Genomic DNA, 24,047 nt, shown 5'->3' on the forward strand with positions numbered 1-24,047 from the left:
TTGATCATGTGGTAGTGGTAGATGAGGTCAGCACAGGAGGAAAAGATGAACAAAGCAAAGGAGGAACAAAAGCATGAGAGAGAGGGAACAGAAGGAACCAAATGGAAGAGAGGGAGTTGTCAGTCAAAGAACACACAGTTCCAGTCAGAAAGAATGAGTTTTCAGAATGTTGCATGGCATGGAGACTACATCAAAATAATTAATTGTAGATTAAATATTGCTACACGACCTGGACACCAGTAGTTCATGCTGTGATTCTAGCTATTTGGGAAGCTGAGATCCAGAGGGCCACTTTAAAAAGCCAGCCTAGGAAGTAAGATCTGAGAAACTCTACTCCAAAATAACCAACAAAACACTGAGCTAGAGGTGTGGCTGGAGAGGAAGAGTTTCACCCAACAAACAAAGCTGAGCAAGCACAAGAGCCTGAGTTCAAACCCTGGTAACATCAGAAAAAGAAAATTTCTAGAAGAGTAAATTTCATACATTTTCATCACACACACAAAAAGACAAGTATACGAGGTGACAGATATGCTAATTAACTTGATTCAATCAGAATATAAATAATTATAATTTGTTGATTTAAAATGAATTATTTAAAAATGTTCCATGACACTAATTTCCTTTTCATAAATCCCACCACCACCAGCTGTAGGAAAGCATAAGCTTTCCATTTCAAATGTACAGAATTAATAAAGTCACTCCTATTTTGACAAGATGATAGGAAAAGTTCAAATGAATAAGTCATCATTACAAAAATAAGTGCTCATTACAAAAAAGATGACAGAAGACACAACTACCTGGGAACATGGAGAGAGAGAGAGCCCCATGCAGAGAACAAGAGGAGGCAACAGGACATGCTCTATTTACCAGGGAGAAAATTCAATTCAGCAAGTATAGTCTCAAAATTACTGTGATCTAATGTGGGACAGTGTGAGTGTGAAAAACACTGTGGACCATAGACACAGAGAAGTCCACACTCCATCCTGTCTTTTCCTCCAGGACCTCATCATATACCAGGGGGCAATGTATGCCTCCCTGAGAAGGGCCTGGAAGATACAAAGCAGGGGTCACTGTTGGCATATCCATACTTACAATGTTCCATCTGAAGAACAGGAGCCTGAGTAAATCCACAGGAAGGCGGAGGACACACATTTATCCTCAAACAGTACAGAGAGATATTTTAACTGAGAGAAGGAGCCAAGAAAAATATCCACCTATAGATAAAAAAAAAAAAAAACAGAAATGCATGTGTTATCCAGATTGTATCCTGGGAAAAGCAGTAATTTGTATTCCCTAAAACGTGGGTGAATGGTAAGTGCCTAGACTAAAGGCATATCAGAGAATCCATTCTTTCACCACACCAGTGAGCATGGGGTTTAAATGAAGTCGAATTGGATTGGGAGAACTGCAAATAAATTTCGTTTTCATAGGAAATATGAGTGAAGATACAGAGCTAAGCAGGTAGTACCGTAGACACAATGGGAGCACACATTGAAAAATTCCACAGGCATAATTCAAAACTTCTGGTTGTGCCATGGGAAAATACAGCTCAACTCCAAACTACATTAATGCAAACCTCCTCATACTAAAAGTCTAATAGCTGATAAAGATCTTTTCCCATTCTGTGGGCTTTCTGTTTATCTTACAAGCTATGCCCTTAGCCCTGCAGAAGTAGCAAGTCATAAAGTCAATCTACAAAAACCAGTAGCTTTTCTATATGACAACATTAGATGAATAAAAGTGAAATCAGTAAATCAACTCGATTTGCAATAGTCTCAATAATGAAAAATTTAAAAGTCACTGATCTATGAATCAACCTAACCAAGAAAGTGAAGGACCTCTACTATGAAAACTGTGAAGAAAAGAAAAAAACATTGAAGAAGACACTAGGAAGTGAAAAGACCTCCTGTGTTCCTAGACTGGTGGAATTAATATCATAAAAATGGCAATACTGCCCAAAAGACAAATCTGAGAGACAACTATCTCCAATTAACCGGGGAAAAAAATCTATACATTGAGGTGTGGCTCAAGTGGCAGCATTCCACCCTTGAACAAAACACTAAGCTAAACCTTAGTTTTGAAGCTTAGTTCAAGTCCTAGTATTGGCAAGAAATTAAATTGCATTAAGTATTTCATAGATTATATTAGAATTGAAGATTATAACCAAAGTATTTGTAAGAGCCTCAAGTGTTGGGAAATTAAATGATACACCTATTGGAGTGTAACTTGCTACTTGGCCATAAACAAATTTGACTTCTTTGTCCATTTTATTTGACACTCCTTATAATTATGGATTTTAGGTAATGCAGTATACCTAGAAAAAAAGTGTAGCATTGTTTATAAGATATATTATTATGTTGGGAGGATTTTAAATGAAGAAAAAAAGCCTTTGGATATTATCAATTCTATTAATAAATAAAAAGGAAAAGGGAACCAGGAGTTTATTGACTTAACCTCAAATTGGATTTCTAAATGACTCCCAGGTAGAATGTCAGAACAAATCTTTGCTAATGCAGGGTAATGTGAAGTAATTTTGTGTATCAATCACCTTGAGAGGCAAGATATCAGATAAAGTATAGATCAAGACAGGCAGGCCCCCTGTAGAGCTGAAATACTGACTTGTGGTAGCCACAGCAGCATAACACATTCTTTTGCTTTAGAGCTGCCATTGAACATATTGAAAACACTGGCTTTGATAAGTGAGACATTACTCCAAATGTGTTCCATACAGCAATACTTTCTTGGAATATTGCTAGATGTGTCATGGGAAGAAATTTAGTTCTTTATCAAAGTGATTTTAAAACTTGTGAGATAAACAACAATTCTGTTCATAGTATGTAATGTTGTTTACCCACAGTGGACAGCATTTTTTAATTGATTTTTATTGTCAAAAAATAAATTTACCTCATTTTACACTTAAGTGAATGTGCTTTGGTATTTTATTAAACAATATAATACTTAGTATAAATGACAAATTTTTATCAGCTTAGAAATAACATTTACCATTCTCAAGATGTAGTTGTTTTTAAACAAAAATCATAATTTCAAAGTATAGTAGGAAAATACTCAAAGCACATAAGGAATTTTAGCCCATATAAAATATAAATGTACCTTCTAGTGATTATATGAGTATCAAAACTATTCTGATTTGAAAAGTAACTTATAAAATGGCTGAGTAGGCATTTGTTTTCTAAATGTTATTATAGAGCTGGGAATGTGGCTTAGCAGTAGAGTGCTTGCCTTGAATGCATGAGGCCCTGGGTTCGATTCCTTAGTACCACATATACAGAAAAAGCTGGAAGTGGCACTTTCGCTCAAGTGATAGAGTGCTAGTCAGGCCCTGGGTTTAAGTGCCACGACTCACAAAAAAAGATGTTATTAAAAATAAAAATATAACTTTCTCTTTATTAAATAGTAGCCTCATTATTTCTTAGTAAAAATAAATGTAATATATACATGGAAAAGTAGGAATATCCTATATTCAAGTTTTCCACTTTGATCACCATTAAAATGTTGACTAATACTGATAATATGTACATAAATCAAAGTAAAAAGATGAGGTAAAATATCTTATATTTGAACAAAGTACTTGAAGCAACACTCAACTCTCCTCTAGGCCTAGACTAGAATAATGCTTTCCAAGGTCTTCTATCATGGTGATTATTATATGTATCTCAACACTTAATAGTTTCTAGGTCTTCTGAGTATAGAGTGATCACCTTTCCTGTTATTACTAAGCAATCATGACTTTTGCTCAAAGCACTGTTCCAGTGTGTTCTACAAAAGGCACCAGTAAAAGCAGTCACAATGCTATTGAAAATTGTCATGCTATAGCCCATATGGAAAGAATGTACAGTCCATATCTGCAACCTGGCAGGTGACAGTAACAGGAGTATCTTACCTGGTTCAAAAGTGTCAAAATCACTGTTATAGAATCTGGCAGTCCAGGATATTATAAGCAAAGTCCTGGCCGTACCCCCACTTACCCTCTCCCGGGAAAACTCCACCATTTTCCCCCAGAAAAGGAAAAACAACTGTCTCCCAGGTGTCCAAGCTTAGAGCTCCACATTTTGTAGTATTGTGTTTTGGAAAATAAACTTAGATAAACACTAGGTTCATATATGTCAATAGAACCTAAGGGTAATAAAGTTTGATTTTTTTTCTCAGTTGCCATAAAACACAATAATATTCCTGCAGAGAGATAAATTTGACTGGTACCACCATTATGGATATAAACTATGCCACTAATACTTAAAGAGAAAGCACAATAAATCTGATGACTTCTAAACAGTCATTAGGAATTTGGGGCATAATCATATCTACAATTTATTATGCATCTTTCAAGTTCCAGACTACAAAATATTTGCAAATATTATCTTTACATTATGTCCATGACAACCCAAAGTAGAAATTATCATCTCTATTTTATAGACTAGTGAATTGAATTTAAAGTATTTATGAAATTTTCCTGAGGCTATATTAAGTAGAAAATGGTTAGGAGCAATTTTATTAACAATTCAGTCACTCATAGGTCCCTTTTGTTATTATATTTTGTTATTATTGTTGTTATTATTATTGTTGTTGTTATTGTTATTATTATTGTTGTTGTTATTATGCTTTTGTTATTATATTTGCCCCATGTATAGTTGTGCGCAAGTTTCCTCAAAGTTTCCCATAAGTTTACTGTAACACAATCAATGCACACACACACACACACACACACACTCCAAAACTGTGTGTATTGTAAGTCAAACATGAGTCTTGAAAGTACCAACTTCCTCACAACTTAACTGCCTCTAAAAACAAATAATAATCATAGTTATTTGAATTGTTATGTTCAGCATGCAATGAGGAATTTTTTTTGTTTTTCCTCCAATTGAAACACTAATACAGAAAATATAGTCAATAGAAACAGATACTATAGTGGTACAGACAATAAAACTAGTAAAGGCCTTATAGAGGGTAACAGAAAATAGTCTATACATACAGGAAGGAAAAAGGACTCTTGAACTACAGAAAACTGAAAAATGTTAAGACAAATTAAATCAAATTTTTAGGAAAATAATGTAATATCTGAAAAGAAAACATCTTAGAAGGAATTAGAAGTATATTTGACAAATCAGAAGTTTTAAAATGTATATAATGATAATGAAACAGAAGCTATCCATAGTGAAATAGTGAGAGAGAGAAAAACTGAAGGGAGTACATTGCAGGCTATCACTGAATAGCTCACAACACATAACTGAAGCCTCCAAAAAGGGACAAGGAGAAAACCAATGGTAACAGTTTATTCAAATGTATGCAAAACATATATCCATAAAACCAAAAAGCTCAAAACAGAGAGGGGAAAGGAAAGGGAAGGAAAGAGAAGGAAAGAAAAGGAAAGAAAAGCAAAACAAAGGAAAGGAAAGCAAAACAAAGGAAAGGAAAGGAGGAAAGGAAAGGAAAGGAAAGGAAAGAAAAGGAAAACAAAGGAAAGAAAAGGAAAACAAAGGAAAGGAAAGGAAAGGGAAAGGAAAAGGAAAGGAAAGGAAAGGGAAAGTCAAGGCAAGCAAAAATAGGATGTAAAGAAATTACAAGAAACACCACAATATGAGAACTATCACTCAGTTTAGGAATTATGTTTGGATTGTATATGTATAGAAAGCCCAATGCCAGGGGCTGGGAATGTGGCTTAGTGGTCGAGTGTTTGCCTAGCATGCATGAAGATGAAGCCCTGAATTCGATTCCTCAGCACCACATAAACAGAAAAGGCAAGAAGCAGCGCTTTGGCTCAAGTGGTTGAGTACTAGCCGGAGGAGGAGGAGGAGAGGAGGAGGAGGAGGAGGAGGAGGAGGAGGAGGAGGAGGAGGAGGAGGAGGAGGAGGAGGAGGAGGAGGAGGAGGAGGAGGAGGAGGAGGAGGAGGAGGAGGAGGAGGAGGAGGAGGAGGAGGAGGAGGAGGAGGAGGAGGAGGAGGAGGAGGAGGAGGAGGAGGAGGAGGAGGAGGAGGAGGAGGAGGAGGAGGAGGAGGAGGAGGAGGAGGAGGAGGAGGAGGAGGAGGAGGAGGAGGAGGAGGAGGAGGAGGAGGAGGAGGAGGAGGAGGAGGAGGAGGAGGAGGAGGAGGAGGAGGAGGAGGAGGAGGAGGAGGAGGAGGAGGAGGAGGAGGAGGAGGAGGAGGAGGAGGAGGAGGAGGAGGAGGAGGAGGAGGAGGAGGAGGAGGAGGAGGAGGAGGAGGAGGAGGAGGAGGAGGAGGAGGAGGAGGAGGAGGAGGAGGAGGAGGCAGAAACAGTACTCAGGCCCTGAGTTCAAGCCCCAAGACTGGCAGAAGAAAGAAAGAAAGAAGGGAGAAGAAAGAGAGGGAGAAGAAAAGGAGGGAGGGAGCGAGGGAGGGAGGGAGGGAGGGAACGAGAGAGAGAAAGAGAGAAACAAAGAAACAAAGAAAAAAGAAAGAAAAAAGAAAAAAGAAACAAAGAAGAAAGAAAGAAAGAAAGAAAGAAGAGAGGAAGGAAGGAAGGAAGAAGGAAGGAAGGAAGGAAGGAAGGAAGGAAGGAAGGAAGGAAGGAAGAAAAGAAAGAAAGGAAGGAAGAAAAGAAAGAAAAGAAAGCCGAATACCAGCTGAAGATTGCTGGTGTGTGTTTGACTTATCCCATGTACACAGGATTATTACCTTAACCTTACACAGTGATCCTGTCCAATGACAAAATGATTGCCTTTTCTTTAGTGTGCTTCAACTTTACTATATCCTTATATCCTTTATCTACTCTTGGAATGTGCCCTTTGATCTGTAAACTGAAACCACCACAAGCTAACATGTATACTCTTACCCGTTAAAAACTGACAGAGGAAGTTGAAGAGTTTTTTGAGTGAGTCTGAAAAGCTTTCCCTTGCCTCTTTTAACATATGTGCATATGTATGTGTGTATACATACGTATATAGATATTTGTGTGTATGTATATATGTGTGTATGTACATACACACACATATACACACACATACACAGAGAGAAAAAATTCTTTCTTCCTTAGTTACAGTATCTGATGGATGTAACTGGCATAATATCAATCAATTTGCTCAAAACCAGTGACAAAGATAAAATCTTAAAACAAACAGTGGAGAAAAAAAGACACATTATAAAAGAGGAACTAAAACAATAAGAACACAGTTTTTGTCAAGACAATTAATATTGGAAGATAGTGGAACAATGGCTTGAAAGAACTTCAAGAAAAGAAGCATCAATCGAGAATTCTATACCCCATAAAGACATCTGTAAACAAATAGAGACTTTGTGTACACAATGCCTGAAAGAATTCATCACCATCATACCTGTCCCCAAAAAATGTTGAAGGAAGTCCTCCAGCCAAAAGGAAATTAAAAGTGAATCTCCTATAGAAGTGATAAATGCACTGATAAATATTTATAAACTGCTTTCCTCATCCATCACATTGAAAAATACTCATTAAAAAAAGATATAATTCTTAAAAAGAATAAACTGTATAAACAACAACATTCTTGAGTCTCAAAATAATTATGCAAAATACAAAAGACTAAACTTTCCCCCCCCCAAAAGTAAAAACTATTTATTTCCACTAATATAAATTTATGCATGCCCATATAAGTATATTCAACAAAAATATTAAAATCTTCAACAAAATTCAAAAACTGGAAAAGTGAATCCAACTCTGTCAGAACACCAATGGGATTTTTTCCAAGCATGCAAGGTCAGTTAAATATTCAAAAATAATTAATGTAATTCATCCTAACAAATGGCTAGTGAGTATATCAGAATATGCAGAAGAAAGTATTTTACAATACAAATGACACTTATGAAACAAACTCTTAGCAAAGTTGCAACAAATGGGAATTTTTTATCCATATAAGAATATCTCCAAATGAGAAGAAAGCAAAGATTTTTATGTTTAATAGGGAAAGTCTAGATGCTTTCTACCTACAACTGAGAACCAAGCATAGATATCTCAGTCACCATAGCTAATACAACCCAAAGATACATACAAATTTGGAAGGAAATAATCCAGATGGCATCATTTCTTATTCAGAAATCATCAAAAAATGATGAAGAAAATGTACCTGAAACTAAGATAAAAAATGGAGATCACAGAATATACAGTAAATACAAACCGGTCAGGCCTCATTACATGCACCCATGGAGGAATAATTTCAATATACCTGCAAAGACACAGATTAATGAATTCTTTATTTTTTTTTAAATTTTTTCTTCTTTTTTGTCAAAGTGATGGACAGAGGGGTTACAGTTTCATATGTAAAGGAAGTACATTTCTTATCCAACTTGTTACCTCCTCCTTCATTCCCCCCTACCCTGCCCCACCCATGAGTTGTACAGTTAATTATTACCAATTGGTTTTGTGAGCATCACTATTGTAATGGTTAGTCTTTTTGTCCTTTGTCTCTCAATTCAAATGGCATAGTATTTGTATATATAAACTATGTAGATCCTCATGGGCATCTAAATCACCACTAGATTATTCCTATCACCTAATACAACATAACTGCAGTTCAAAGATCTATTATATTATATGTTTAATGAATCTGTATAAACAGCAAACATAGATACAAAAGGTCCCCTTTATGGAAATACAAAGTATAGAAAAAAATATTTAATAGTATGATACTTTATACATTAGCATCAGAAATTAATTTTTTTTTCTTTTAGCCAATACAGTATTTGAACTCAGGGCCTCATGCTATCTCAGCTTGCTGATTTGGCTTGTATTCTACTTCAAGATGCACCGTACATAAATTGGCATATTGAACTGAAACTCCTTAAATAGTTGTGTATTAAAATTGGAATTTTGAATTGTAAATCTAATAAAATACATTTAAGATCTATTTGAGTAAAACAATAAAACTATAATAAAAATTTAAATGTAAATTAATTAAAAGAGACTTCACATTCATACTAAAATGCCTTAAAATTATAAAGATACTAGTTCTCCTCATCCCAATGTAGATATTTCATATACTCAAAACCACAGTTACTACTCCAGAAAGTTATTTTGTGAATATTATTAAATTGATCTTTATTAGCCAGAATAACCAAACAATATTGTAAGAGCAAGGTTATAGATAAATACTATTTTACTTGAAGAGTTACTACGCTATTATAGCAATCAAAATAATGTGGTATTGATGTCTTAAACATACACTCATCGAAACTCAATATATTGCACAACTAAGGTATATGTATGTACTTTATTACATGACTATATCATATCAAAGCTGAACAACACAGAGAACAGAGTCAAATATAATTTCAGAACATATTTTTTTCTTTATCACAGGTGCATGTTTCCTCTCATTTTAGGCATTGTATTGCTTCCCACCTTTTCTTCATTAATCAAATACCTCCTCACATTCCTCCAGCTAAGGAAAAGGTGGTACTGGGGGAAGAGATCATCAGCGGTGTTTTCACTGCAGCTCTACCTTTCCTGAATTTGGGGTAAGGCATGGAGTTTGAACCCATTTTTCTTTCCCATTTTTTCACATATCTTATATAAAATTAATACTCTACTAGAAGTTCTTTGGGAACTACAATATTTCATTTAGGTAAATGTTTTTACACCTTAAAAGTCAAAGCAAGTGAGCATTTGATTTAAGTGGGATTTCTGTTTCTTGTCTTCCTATCACATACTTGGTTCTGTGTTCCTTCCTGTCAATGATGAAGAAAGAATTCACTTGTTCTGTTCAAATAAGCAAAGCAAGATTAGGAGGTCTATGTTTACCACTGATATTCAAATTAGTGTAAGAAGTAGTATTGAGAGCAATTAAGCAAGAAGAATAAATAAGAAGGTGTCAAAACTGAAAAGGAAAGTGAATGGCCTCTATGACAGTATTTATGGACAACCTCAAAATATAGTAGGCAAGGAAATTTGTTAGGCTATCCAAAATGAACAATAAAAATATATTTTGATCTACATTTTAAAAACAGAATTCAGAAAAATGCTGCCATCTACAAAAACACCCAAATGAATAAATTACCTGGTAATAAATTTAACCAAAATGAAGAAAGGTTCAAATCAGAATATATTGACAGAATATATTGGTCTGAACATTTTTAGATGTGATTTCTGATCAAAATGATTTTCAAATTCAACTCAATCAACTTTTAAAACGCCCCAGTCTTTCTTTCTTTTTTTTTTTCATTTTTATTGTCAAACTGATGTACAGAGAGGTTACCGTTTCATACATTAGGCATTAGACACATTTCGTTTACTGTTTGTTACCTTGTCCCTCATTCCCCGTGCCCCCTCCCCTTTTCCCTTTCCTCCCCAAGTGTTGTTCAGTTCATTTACACCAAACAATTTTGCAAGTATTGCTTTTGTAGTAGTTTGTCTGTTTTACCCTGCTTCTCTCGATTTTAGTATTCCCTTTCAGTTTCCTAGTTCTAATACCAGTATACAAGGTTTCCAATGTACTCAGATAAGATACAGACATAGTGCAGGTACAACCACAGGAAGGGGATACAAGAAGATCATCAATAATAGAAGCTACGGTTACACATAGCAGGTTGAAAGTAGTTAAAACAGTGATATAACAATAATTTCCATAAAGTGGAGTTCATTTCACTTAGCATCATCTTACGTGTTCATAAGGGCATAGCTATAGGGTTCTTGTGATCCTCTGATGTGACTTGCCTAAACCTGTGCTAATTATTCCCTATGAGGAAGACCAGAGAGTCCATGTTTCTTTGGGTCTGGCTCACTTCACTTAGTATAATGTTTTCCAAGTTCTTCCATTTCCTTATGAATGAGGAGATGTCATTCTTTCTGATAGAGGCATAAAATTACACTGTGTATATGTACCACATTTTCCTGACCCATTCTTTTACTGAGGGGTATGTGGGTTGGTTCCATATTCTAGCTATGAAAAATTGTGCTGTGATGAGCATTGTTGTGCTGATGGGTTTAGTATGTTCTTGTATGTGGATTTTTTGGGTAGATGCCCAAAAATGGGGCTTCTGGGTCATAGGGGAGCTCTATGTTTAGCCTTCTGAGGAATCTCCATAACGCTTGCCAGAGTGGCTGAACCAGTTTACATTCGCACCAACAATGAAGTAGGGGTCCCTTTTGGCCACATCCCCTCCAACAATTGTTACTGTTAGTTTTCTTGATATATGACATTCTTACTGGGGTGAGATGGAATCGCAATGTTGTTTTGATTTGCATTTCTCTTATGGCCAGTGATGTAGAGCACTTTTTCATATGCCTATTGTCCATTCTCATTTCCTCATCAGAGAAGTCTCTTTTTAGGTCTTTAGCCCACTAGTTGAGGGGGCTATTGGTTCTTTGCAGTTTTGTTTTGGAGGAATGTAATTTTTTTAGTTCTGCATATATTTTAGATATGAGGACTTTGTCAGTAAAGATCTTCTCCGAATCTGTGGGTTTTCTTTTTATTGTGCAAGATATGTCCTTTGCCCTGCAGAAGCTCTGCAGTTTGATGCAGTCCCATTTGTCCATCCTTTCTTTGATTTGTAGCATTTCTGAGTCTTTGTTAAGGAAGTTCCGTCCTGTGCCAAGGAGCCCAAGTGTTTCTCCTACTCCTTCCTTTAGTGTTTTTCAGGTATCTGTTTTGATTCCAAGGTCTTTGATCCATTTGGAATTGATTTTGGTGCGAGGGGATATATAAGGATCTAGTTTTAGTTTGTTGCATGTGTTGAACCAGTTTTGCCAGCACCATTTTTTAAAGACACTATCTTTCTTCCATTCTTTTTTTTTTTTTTTTTTAGCTCCTTTATCAAAGTTTAAGTAGGCATAGTTCTCTGGGTTCATTTCTGGGTCTTCAATTCTGTTCTATTGGTCTTCAGGCCTGTTCTGGTGCCTATACCAAAGCTGTTTTTGTTACTATAGCTTTATAATACAGCTTGAAGTTTGGTGTTGTAATTCCTCAAGCACTGTTCTTTTTGCTTAGGATTGTTTTTGCTATTCTGGGTCTTTTGTTTTTCCATATGAATTTCTGGATTGCCTCCTCTATTTCATTAAAAAATGGCATTGGGATATGAATGGGTATTGCATTGAATTGTAGATAGCCTTTGTCAATATTGCCATTTTGATTATATTAATCCTCCCAATCCAGGAGCATGGGAGGTTTTTCCATTTCCTTAGTTCTACCTTAATTTCATTTTTCATGTTTTTAAAGTTCTCATTATAGAGGACTTTCACTTCTCTAGTTAAGGTTATTCCTAGGTATTTTATGTTTTCTTGAGGCTATTGCAAAAGGAGTTGCTTTCCTGATTTCGGCCTTGGTCTTCAGGTCAGTAGTATATAGAAAGGCCATGGATTTTTGAGGGTTTATTTTATATCCTTCAACTTTGCCAAAGTTTTAGATCAGCTCTAGTAGCTTGGGAGTAGAGTATAGGGGGTTCTTTAGGTATAGGATCATGTCATCTGCGAAGAGAGAAATTTTAACTTCATCTTTTTCTATTTGGATCCTCTTTTTATTTTCTTCTTGCCTAATTTCTCTGGCTAGAAATTCTAGTACTATGATGAAGGGAAGGGGAGAGAGCGGAAAACCCTGTCTTGCTCCTGATTTTAAAAGGAATGGCTTTAGTTTTTCACCATTTAGAATTATGGTTGCTGTTGGTTTGTCATAAACTGCCTTGATTATATTCAGGAATGTTCCCTGGAATCCCATTTTTTCCAGGGCTTTTAGCATAAATGAGTGCTGGATTTTATCGAACTCCTTTTCCGTATCCAGAGATAGAACCATGTGGCTCTTTACCTTGCTCCGGTTGATGTGGTGGATTACATTAACTGACTTGCATATATTGAACCAACTTTGTACCCCTGGGATGAATCCAGTTTTATCATGGTGTATGATTTTTTTGATGACCTGTTGAAGTTGATTGGCCAGAATTTTGTTGAGCATTTTTGCATCAGTGTTCATCAGGGAAATCGGTCTATAGTTTTCTTTCCATGATGAGTCCCTCCTGGTTTTGGGATGAGGGTTATACTGGCTTCATAGAATGTGTCTGGTAGTGAATGTTCTCTTTCAATTTCATTGAAGAGTTTGAGAAATATTGGTGTGAGTTCTGTTTTGAAGGCCTTGTAGAATTCTGCAGTGAATCCATCTGGACCTGGGCTTTTCTTGGATGGGAGGTCACTTATTGCTGTTCCTATTTCAATGTTGTATATGGGTCTTTTTAGAAGGTTTAAATCTTCATGATTGAGTTTGGGGATATCAATTTTTTTCTAGGAAATCATCCATTTCTTCCAAGTTCTCGAATTTGTTGGCATAAAGGTTTGCAAAATAGTCCCTTAGTGCATTCTGAATTTTGGTTATTTCGGTGGTGATGTTACCTTTTTCATCTCTGATCTTGTTTATTTGAGTGTGCTGCCTTCGTTTTTTGGTCAGGTTTGCTAGGGGTTTGTCTATCTTGTTGATTTATTTCAAAGAACCAGCTCTTTGTTTTGTTGATAATTTTGATGTTTTCTTTTTCTCTAATTCATTGAATTCTGATTTGATTTCAATGATTTGTTTCCGTCTATTGACTTGGGTCTACTTGGCTTATTCTCTTTCAAGGAGATTAAGGAGCTTCCTTAAATTATTGAGTTGCTGTTTCTCCAGTTTGTTGGAGTATGCACTCAGAGATATAAATTTTCCTCCGAGTACTGCCTTTGCTGTGTCCCAAACAGCTGGTATTTTGTGTACTCATCTTGGTTCAATTCTGTAAACATTTGAATTTCTATTTTAATTTCTTCAATGATCCACTGATGGTTCAGCAGTGTGTTGATTAACCTCCATGAATTGTAGGATTTTCTGTGGTGGCTGTTTGAATTGAGCTCTAATATTATTCCATTGTGGTCGGAGAGAATGCAGGGAATGTTTTTGATACTTCTGAATTTGTACAGATTTTTCTTGTGCCCTAAGATGTGATCTATTTTGGACAATGTTCCATGTGCTGCTGAAAAGAATGTGTATTCTGTTGTTGCTGGATGGAATATTCTGCAGATGTCACTTAAGTCTAGTTGTTCTATGCAATTGTTTAGTTCTGTTGTTTCTTTGTTCAGTTTTTGGCATGTTGATCTGTCCAGAGGTGACAGTGGAGAGTTAAAGTCCCCAACTATCAAATTGTTTGGGTCTATGAGTGTTTTTAGAGTCAGTAGTGTTTGTTTAATGAAGTTGGGTGTTTCTGTATTTGGTGTATAGATATTTAGGATGATTATATCTTCCTGTAGGAGAGATCCCTTTTTTAGTATGTAGTAACCTTCTTTGTCTCTTCTTACCTTTTTTAATTTGAAGTCAATTTCATCTGATACTATGCTTGCAACTTCAGCCTGCTTATGGTGGCCATCTTCTTTGTAGATTTGATTCAGCCTTTCACTTTTAGAAGATGTTTACTTTTGCTGGATAGATGTGTCTCTTGGAGGCAGCAGAAAGATGGATCTTGAGTTTTGATCCAACTTATGAGCCTATGTCGTTTGATTGAAAAATTAAGTCCATTAGTGTTGAGAGTTAAGATTGAGAGATAATCATTTGTTCCTTTCATTACAGCTATCTTGTTTAAAGCTGTGTCTTCCCAATTCTTGATCTAATAATCCAGTTTTCTATTTAGGGTGCATTTCTCGGTCTTTACTGTGATCTTGATTATTTTCCATGTATAGTACATCTTTGAGGATTTTCTGTAAAGCTGGTTTGTTGAGATATATTGTTTCAGTTTTTCCTTACTGTGGAAGACTTTTATTTGACCTTCGGCTATGAATGAGAGTTTGGCTGGGTACAGATCCTTGGTTGGTAGTTATTTTTATTTAGGGTTTGGTATACCTCATTCCAGGCTCTCCTTGTTTTCATGGTCTCTGCTGAGAAGTCTGGTGTATTTCCGATTGCTTTTCCTTTATATGTGATTGTTTTCTTCTTCCTAACAGCTTTAAGGATTCTTTCCTTGGATCCTGTTTTGATCACAATATGTCAGTGGGATGTCCTATTCTGGTCAGGTCAATTTGGGGTACTAAATGCTTCTCTATCCATATCTGCCTATCCTTCTGGATATTTGGGAAGTTCTCAGTTAATATTCTGTTAAATAGGTTGCCTATTCCATTAACTTCTTTCTCTAGGTTTAACTCAATACCTATTAGCCTTAAATTGGGGGAAAGCCCCAGTAATTCTTGAGGAAATGGAAAAGTGAATCATCATATTAACATAGAATTCAGGAGCCCCTTTAAAGCCAAAATAATTTTCAAAAAGCATAAAATTTGGGGGCTGGGAATATGGCCTAGTGGCAAAAGTGCTTGCCTTATATACATGAAGCCCTGGGTTCAATTCCCCAGCACTGCATATACAGAAAATGGCCAGAAGTGGTGCTGTGGCTCAAGTAGCAGATTGCTAGCCTTGAGCAAAAAGAAGCCAGGGACAGTGCTCAGGCCCTAAATCTAAGCCCCAAGAGTGGAAAATAACAAAAAGAAAAAAAAAAGAAAAAGAAAGAAAAAAGAAAAAATATATACTGCCAAAAAAACTATATAATTTTTATAACCACATTCCTGCATTTCACAATGTACCAAAAAAATCTAGTTATCAGAACAGTAGGGTTTGAGCATAAGGAAAATTATGTCCATCAATGGAATTGACTCTAGAATCGAAAAATCAGCCCATACAACTATGATGTATTATTTTCAAGAAGAGCTCTAATCACATTCAGTGAGAAAAAAGGAGACTCTTTGGTTGATGTTGCTGGAGCAACTAGATATCTCTAGACACAGATGCAGAGCAGTGAGCCTAGACTTATTCCTCATACTCATACCACATAACAAATTGACTCAAAGTGATCAAACCCATAAATAAAAGAGCTAATGCAACAAAATACTAAAAGTAATATATATACATATGTATATATATGTATATATATATATGAGGTCTGTGTGTAAAGTATATATGAAATATATATTAAAGTCATATATGTATCTATGAATATATACATATATATATCAAAGTGACAGGCAACAAAAAAAGTATAAAACAAACTTCATTAAAATTAAACATTGGCATCAAAGGACACTCTCAAGGAATCAAAAAGGCCACTAGGTAATGATGGAAGTATTTGAAAATGATATGTCTGATCAGTTAGTAGAGCAAATAAATATATTGCACAAGGTTGTAAATTACAAGATGAACAACAAACATCTATATTCCATATATTGAAAAGGAAATGAATTTAAACTTGTAAAGAACACTTACAACTTATCAATATAAAAACTCTATTCAAAAATACACAAAGGAATTTAATAGCTATTTCTTCAAAGAAGCTAGACAAGTGGTAAATAAGCACATGGAAAGATATTTTACTACCATTACTCACAACAAAGTATAAATCAGTACTTCAGTGAGATACTACTTCATGTTCACCTGGAAACCTGAATCAAACATAAAAAATAGAAATCAAGACCAAACTGTGCCATAGTTTGAGTCTTTCTACATTGCTTCTGTGAAGACAAAAGTGTACATCCATTGTGGAAATGTAACCACTGTTATTTACTCAAAAATTTAAACACAGAGTTACCCCATGGCTAAAAAGTTCTTTACCTAGAAATGGACCACAATAACAGTAAGTAGTTAACTGGACATTGGTATTAGTAGCACTGCATACACCAAATATGGAAACATCTGGTTATCCACTAATGAGTGAACAGGTAAGCAAATTGTGTATTCAAACAATTCAGCAGAGTAGAAAAACAACATACCAAATGGGTAAAAATATTTGCTCATTATTCATCTAAGATGAATTTGCTTCAAATATACAAGGCACTCAACAACTCAGTAGCAAATGAACAACAGATATAAACATTTCTCAAAAGAATATAAACAAATGGTCAACCAAAAAATTAAAAATATGCAATACCATTGTTCACCAGGGTAATGTAAATCAATACTACAATGAGTTATTATTTTAATCTAGTTAGAATGACTACTAAAAAAAAAAAGAAACCAAGTTCTGCTGTGATATAGAGAAAAGAAAACCATTGTAAATTATTAATAGAAATGTAAATTATTACAACTATTTGTAAAAAGAAGTATATGAATTTCTCAAAAGATCAAACTACAATTATTCTTTAATCTATTAATTCCTTAGTACATGTATATACAAAGGAAATGAAATCATTATGTCAAAGATATATCTTCATGCTAGTCATAATAGCCAAGAAATAGATGCAAGAATGTACGTGTTTATGAACTGATGAATGGACAGAAAAATACAGTACAAATACACAATGGTATACTATTGAACCATTAAATGAAAATTAATCCTACAATTTACAACAGAATGAATGGATCAGGAGGTCACTATGTTAAATTAAATGAGGCAAGCCCATAGAGAGAAGTATTATGCATTCTACTGTGGGATATAAGAAAATAATAATCTTATAGAAATGTTGGAGAGAAGAAAGAATGAGTCCTAAGTACTATTGATGGATCAAAGAAAGAAATTCTGCAGGATGCTGGTGGCTTATGACTATAATCCTAGCTACTCAGGAAGCTGAGATTTGAGGACTGAAATTTGAAGTCAGGAAAGTCTGAGGCTTACCTCCAATAACCACCTGAAAGCTGGGGAGGAGATCTGGGGTCAGGTGAAAAAGCGTCAGTCTTGAGCAAAAACACCAAGTGAGAATGTAAGACCCTGAGTTCAAGCCCCAGTACAAATACAAGAGAAAAAAAAAGAAATCAATAAAAATGTACCATTTTTTAATTTAGGAGAAAGAATTCTAAATATTATCATCAGAAAAAAATTATAACTGCTTAAGGAAGCAGATGTTTACACTGAGCTAAATATTACACAATGTTTACATGCATCAAACATCATATGGTGCCTCACAAAATGTATCATTTTTATCTGTTGATTAAATTTTTAAACATCCAAATTAAGCAAAGAAAACAAATGAAGAACATAAGTTATATTAAAACATGATGTTAAGTGAAGGAAGCTAGACACCAAAAAGTCACATATGTGATTCCATTTCTATAAAATATTCAGAACAAATAAATTCATAGGTGCCAAGAGAAGATAGGTGGACTTCAGCTTCCATAGGTTAGGTGGGTATATTAGAGTATAACTGCCTAGAATGTGGACTTCCGGGAAGACAGCAGAGGAGCTGCAGAGCACTAGGTGAGCTCCGTCTGACATCACAGTTTTCTCACCCCATAGAAACTTTTACTCCTAGAAAGATAGCCAGAGTAAGTTCTAACAGTACAGGGATTCTGGCCAGGAAGGAAAAATCGACTTTGCTCATCTGAAAACACAGATTTGAGCTCCGGGCGGCGTCCCACCACCACGCCAGTGCTGGCGCCAGCAAAGCACCCGGCATAGCAACCCGCACTCCACGCAGCTCAAGCACACAGCGTAGAACATGGAGAAATACTCCAGATGGCGGCTGAGCACGGACGACCTGAAATCGCAGAGAAAGCGTGAGTACCCCACAAAAGATATTCTCACTCGTGCCCACAGGCTGCTTCTGGAAGACAGCCCTTCCCCAACAGCCAGAGCAAAGCGCCATCTTTCCCACTGGCATAGGGTCAGACCAGATTGGAACTAAATCGGGCCTGGGGAAAGCGAGGTCAAAGTAGCCATCTTTGAAAAGGGCAAGAGGGACCGAACAGTGAGAGCCAGCTCCGCCCAGAAGAACCCCCCCTGCCCAGGCGGCAGTCCTGTGCCTTGGCTTAGCCAGAGGTGCCCTGCCCTGCCCACCAGAATTTCTAAATTTAAAGCGAAAGCAGCGAGCAGGTTCCAGCGGCACGGAAACCCCAGGTGGGGGAACAAACAGTTCCTGAGACAGTTAAATGGTCCAGTCACAGAAGAAGCCCAATTCCCAGCCCGAAACGGAGCTGCATTCCATAGCCACCTCCTCGAAGGAGGACACCCCGCCCCAGAGGGAGGAGCCTACCCCATGCAAGCAATTCTCAGCCGGGTAAAATGGGCCAGAGGCGCCCCGCCCTGCTGAGTCAACAGCCTATTCAAAGCCAGGCATTAAAGGCAGCGGCCCCGCAGCAGATAGAGGAGCCACGGTTCCTGAGACAGCTCAAGTCCCCATCTACAGAGGATGCCCAAGGCCTATCTGCAAGTTGTGTGAACCACAGAGACCCAGGATTGCACCAACTGGGGGGAAGGGTCAGAACAGAACCAGCCCCAGCAAACTGAAATCAAGTCAAACCCAGCCAATCAGGAAAATAGACTGCAGACCATCATAAGGAAACCAGAGACTGGGGAAAGACCACCCAAACAAAGAGGACTCCATTTTTATTTTCTTTTTTTAAACATTTTTTAAACTTAAAAAAAAAATTTTTTTTCACTTCTGAAACGTCATTGGTTTTTTATTGTTTTGTTTTGTTTTCCATTTTTATCTGTTTGTTTTATCAAGTTTTTTCTTTTTTGTTTGTTTGAGCAGTCCCTTTTCTGTTTTTTTTCCTTTATATTTTTTTTCTTTCTTAAATAATTTTTCTCTGATTTCTGCATCTGTCCTCCACTATTTTTACTTTATTTCTGTCTTTCTGTTCTCTTTCTTTAAAAATTACTTTCCTACGAATAATACCTACACTCTTTTCTGCTAAGTCTCCATTGTCTATCATTTTAACCTTGTTCTTTCTACTGATTCTACTCTTCTCCACATTTCCACGTCGCTGAAACTAAACCAAAACCACCACCCCACTCCCCAATACATTTTACTCTATTCTCTTTACTACCTCCAACTTACCCTCCTGACTTACTGCCTGGACCTCCAGTTTCCATTGACTCCTGGTTATTGGATAGAGGGTATCCCAGCTTAATCCAAGTGAATCAAAGGGGTTCATAGAGAAAGCCAGTCCTAAAAGAACATAATATAAAAACAAGAATAGCTTACAGGGTTGTAACAGTAAATAAGTAACTACTGAATAGAGGGCCCAGGATCAGTTGTTATATTGAAATTGTATTCTTTAGAAAGACCAAATCTAATTTTATATACAGGTATAGAAGGTATCTGTATATATTTGTGAAGTTGTAAGATTTACACACAGTGCTTGGTAAGGGCTGCTTTGGGTCTTAAACGGTGCTCACAGGTGCTGGTAGACTAGCATTCTCCTTCCAAATGGGCAGAAGGAACACAAGGAAGATGGCAAACAATGAAGTCTTATCCCCTACTCAAAACAAGCAGGAAACAGAGCAGTCAATCAAAGACATAGATGAGAACCCCCAAAATACTCTAAAAAGTCTACTGATAAACATGATAAATGAAAAGTTTGAATCTCTTTTGTCAATTATTCTAGAGCGTGAGGAGGCAAAGCAAAAATTAATGGAGAATTTCATGGCATCCACAAATAGAAAGATAAATGAATTTCAAGAGTCAAATTAAAAGATAGCGAACCAGCTTAAAGATTTGAGAGACAACTCTCAAAACCAAAGTAATGAAGTTAATGAAGTAAAGAAGTCCATACAAGACCTAAGAAATGATGTGGAAATCATCAGGAAAGACCAGTCAGAAGGAAAAGCGATTCGAAATCAAGTAACTAACCTACAGTCCCGACTAACTGAAGCAGAGGATCGAATTTCAGGAGCTGAGGATCCCTTAGATTCTATGGAGAAAGATCAAAAATCAATACAAATCCAGTCCAATCAACAAAACAGATCACTACAGGAGATTCAAGAAACGATCAGGAAGCCCAACTTAAGGATAATAGGTATTGAGGAAAACTTGGAGAAAGAGGTTAATGGGATAGGCAACCTAATTAACAAAATATTAGCTAAGAACTTCCCAAATATCTAGAAGGAAAGGCCTATACAGAAACACGAAGCATTTAGAACCCCAAATCGACCAGACCAGAATAGGACATCCCACCGACATATTGGGATCAAAAGAGGATCAGTAGAGTCAAGGAAAGAATCCTTAAAGCTGTTAGGGAGAAGAAAACAATCCCATATAAAGGAAAAGCAATCAGAATTACCCCAGACTTCTCAGCAGAGACCATGAAAGCAAGGAGAGCCTGGAATGAAGTACACCAAACAATAAATAAAAATAACTACCAACCAAGAATTCTGTACTCAGCCAAACTCTCATTCATATCCGAAGGTCAAATTAAATTCTTCCACAGTAAGGAAAAACTGAAACAATATATCTCCACCAAACCAACTTTACTGAAAATCTTCAAAGGGAAAATAATCAAGATCCCAATACAGACAGAGAAATGAACCCTAAATAGTAAACATCAGAACAAGAAATGGGAAGACACAGCTTTACACAAGATAGTGATAATGAAAGGAACAAACGATCATCTCTCAATACTAACTCTCAACATTAATGGACTTAATTCTCCAATCAAACAGCATAGGCTCATTAGTTGGATCAAAAATCAAGATCCATCTTTCTCCTGCCTCCAAGAGACACATCTATCCAGCAAAAGTAAACATATTCTAAAAGTGAAAGTCTGGAACCAAATCTATCAAGCAAATGGCCCCCATGAGCAGGATGGCGTTGCAATCCTAGTATCAGACAAAATTGACTTCAAATTTAAAAAGGTAAGAAGAGACAAAGAAGGTTACCACATACTAGTAAAGGGATCTCTCCTACAGGAAGATATAACCATTCTAAATATCTACACACCGTAGGCAGGAGCACACAACTTCATTAAACAAGCACTACTGACTCTAAAAACACTCACAAACCCAAACACATTGATAGTTGGGGATATTAACACTCCACTATCACCTCTGGACAGATCAATACACCAAAAACCGAACAAAGAAACCACAGAACTAAATAATTGCATAGAACAACTAGGCTTAACCGACATCTACAGAATATTCCACGCAGCAACAAAAGAATACACATTCTTCTCCACAGGACATGGAACATTCTCCAAAATAGATCATATCTTAGGGCACAAAGAAAATCTGTACAAATTCAGAAGTATCAAAACCATTCCCTGCATTCTCTCAGACCACAAAGGAATAAAATTAGAGCTTAACTCAAACAGCCACCACAGAAAATCCGACAATTCATGGAGACTAAACAACACACTGCTGAACCATCAGAGGGTCATTGAAGAAATTAAAACGGAAATTCAAATATTTATGGAATTCAACCAAGTTGAGGACACAAAGTACCAGCTCTTTGGGACACAGCAAAGGCAGTACTCAGAGGAAAATTTATATCTCTGAGAGCATACATCAACAAACTGGAGAAACAGAAACTCAATAATTTAAGGAAGCACCTTAATTTTCTTGAGAGAGAACAGCAAGCCAAACCCCAAGTCAACAGACAGAAACAAATAATTAAAAATCAAATCACAATTAAATCAATTAGAGACCAAAAAAAACATGGAAAGAATCAACAAAACAAAGAGTTGGTTCTTTGAAAATATCAGCAGGATAGACAGACCCCTTGCAAACCTGACCAAGAAACGAAGGCAGCACACTCAAATAAACAAGATAAGAGGTGAAACAGGTAACATCACCACAGAAATAACCGAAATTCAGAAAATAATAAGGGACTATTTTGCAAACCTTTATGCCAACAAATTCGAGAACTTGGAATAAATGGATTATTTCCTAGAATAAATTCATATCCACAAACTTAAACATGAATAATTAAACCTTCTAAACAGAACCATATCCAGTATTGAAATAGAAACGGCAATAAATGATCTCCCATCCAAGAAAAGCCCATGTCCAGATGGATTCACTGCAGAATTCTACAAGGCCTTCGAAACAGTACTCACACCAATATTTCTCAAACTCTTCAATGAAATTGAAAGAGAAAGTTCACTACCAGACACATTCTATGAAACCAGTATAACCCTCATCCCAAAACCTGGCAGGGACTCATAACGGAAAGAGGACTATAGACCGATTTCCCTGATGAACATAGATGAAAACATTCTCAACAAAATTCTGGCCAATCGACTTCAACAGGTTATCAAAAAAATCATACACCACGATCAAACTGGATTCATTTCAGGGATGCAAAGTTGGTTTAATATACGCAAGTCAATTAATGTAATCCACCACATCAAGCAGAGCAAGGTAAAGAACCACATGGTTTTATCTCTGGATACAGAAAAACTGTTCCATAAAATCCAGCACTCATTTATGCTAAAAGCCCTGGAAAAACTGGGATTCCAGGGAACATTCTTGAATATAATCAAGGCAGTTTATGACAAACCAACAGCAAGCATAACTCTAAGTGGGGAAAAACTAAAGCCATTCCCTTTAAAATCTGGAAAAAGTCAGGGATGTCCACTCTCTCCCCTGCTCTTCAACATAGAACTAGAATTCCTAGCCAGAGCAATTAGGAAAAAAGGAAATATAAAGGGGATCCAAATAGGAAAAGATGAAGTAAACTCTCTCTCTTCGCAGATGACATGATTCTATACCTAAAGAATCCCATAGACTCTACCCCCAAGCTACTAGAGTTGATCCAAATTTTGGCAAAGTTGCAGGATGTAAAATAAACCCTCAAAAATCAATGGCCTTTCTCTATTCTAATGACTCAAAGACCAAGGTGAAAATCAGGAAAGCAACTCCTTTTTCAATAGCCCCCCAAAACATAAAATACTTAGGAATAACCTTAACCAAAGAAGTGAAAGACTGCTTTGATGAGAACTTTAAAAGCTTGAAAAATGAAATCAAGTCAGAACTAAGGAAATGGAAAAACCTCCCATGCTCCTGGATTGGGAGGATTAATATAATCAAAATGGCAATATTGACAAAGGCTATCTACAAATTCAATGTAATGCCCATTAATATCCCAACACCATTTTTTAATGAAATAGAGGAAGCAATCCAGAAATTCATATGAAACAATAAATGACCTAGAATAGCAAAAACAATCCTAAGCAGAAAGAATAGTGCTGGAGGAATTACAATACCCAACTTCAAGCTGTATTATAAAGCTATAGTAATAAAAACAGCTTGGTATTGGCACCGGAACAGACCTGAAGACAAATGGAACAGAATTGAAGACCAAGAAGTGAACCCACAAATCTATGCCTACTTAATCTTTGGTAAAGGAGCTAAAACAATAACTTGGAAGCAAGATAGCCTGTTTAACAAATGGTGCTGGCAAAGCTGGTTCAACAC

This window comes from Perognathus longimembris, chromosome 20, assembly GCF_023159225.1.
Source record: "Perognathus longimembris pacificus isolate PPM17 chromosome 20, ASM2315922v1, whole genome shotgun sequence".
In the NCBI taxonomy this organism is placed as follows: domain Eukaryota; kingdom Metazoa; phylum Chordata; class Mammalia; order Rodentia; family Heteromyidae; genus Perognathus; species Perognathus longimembris.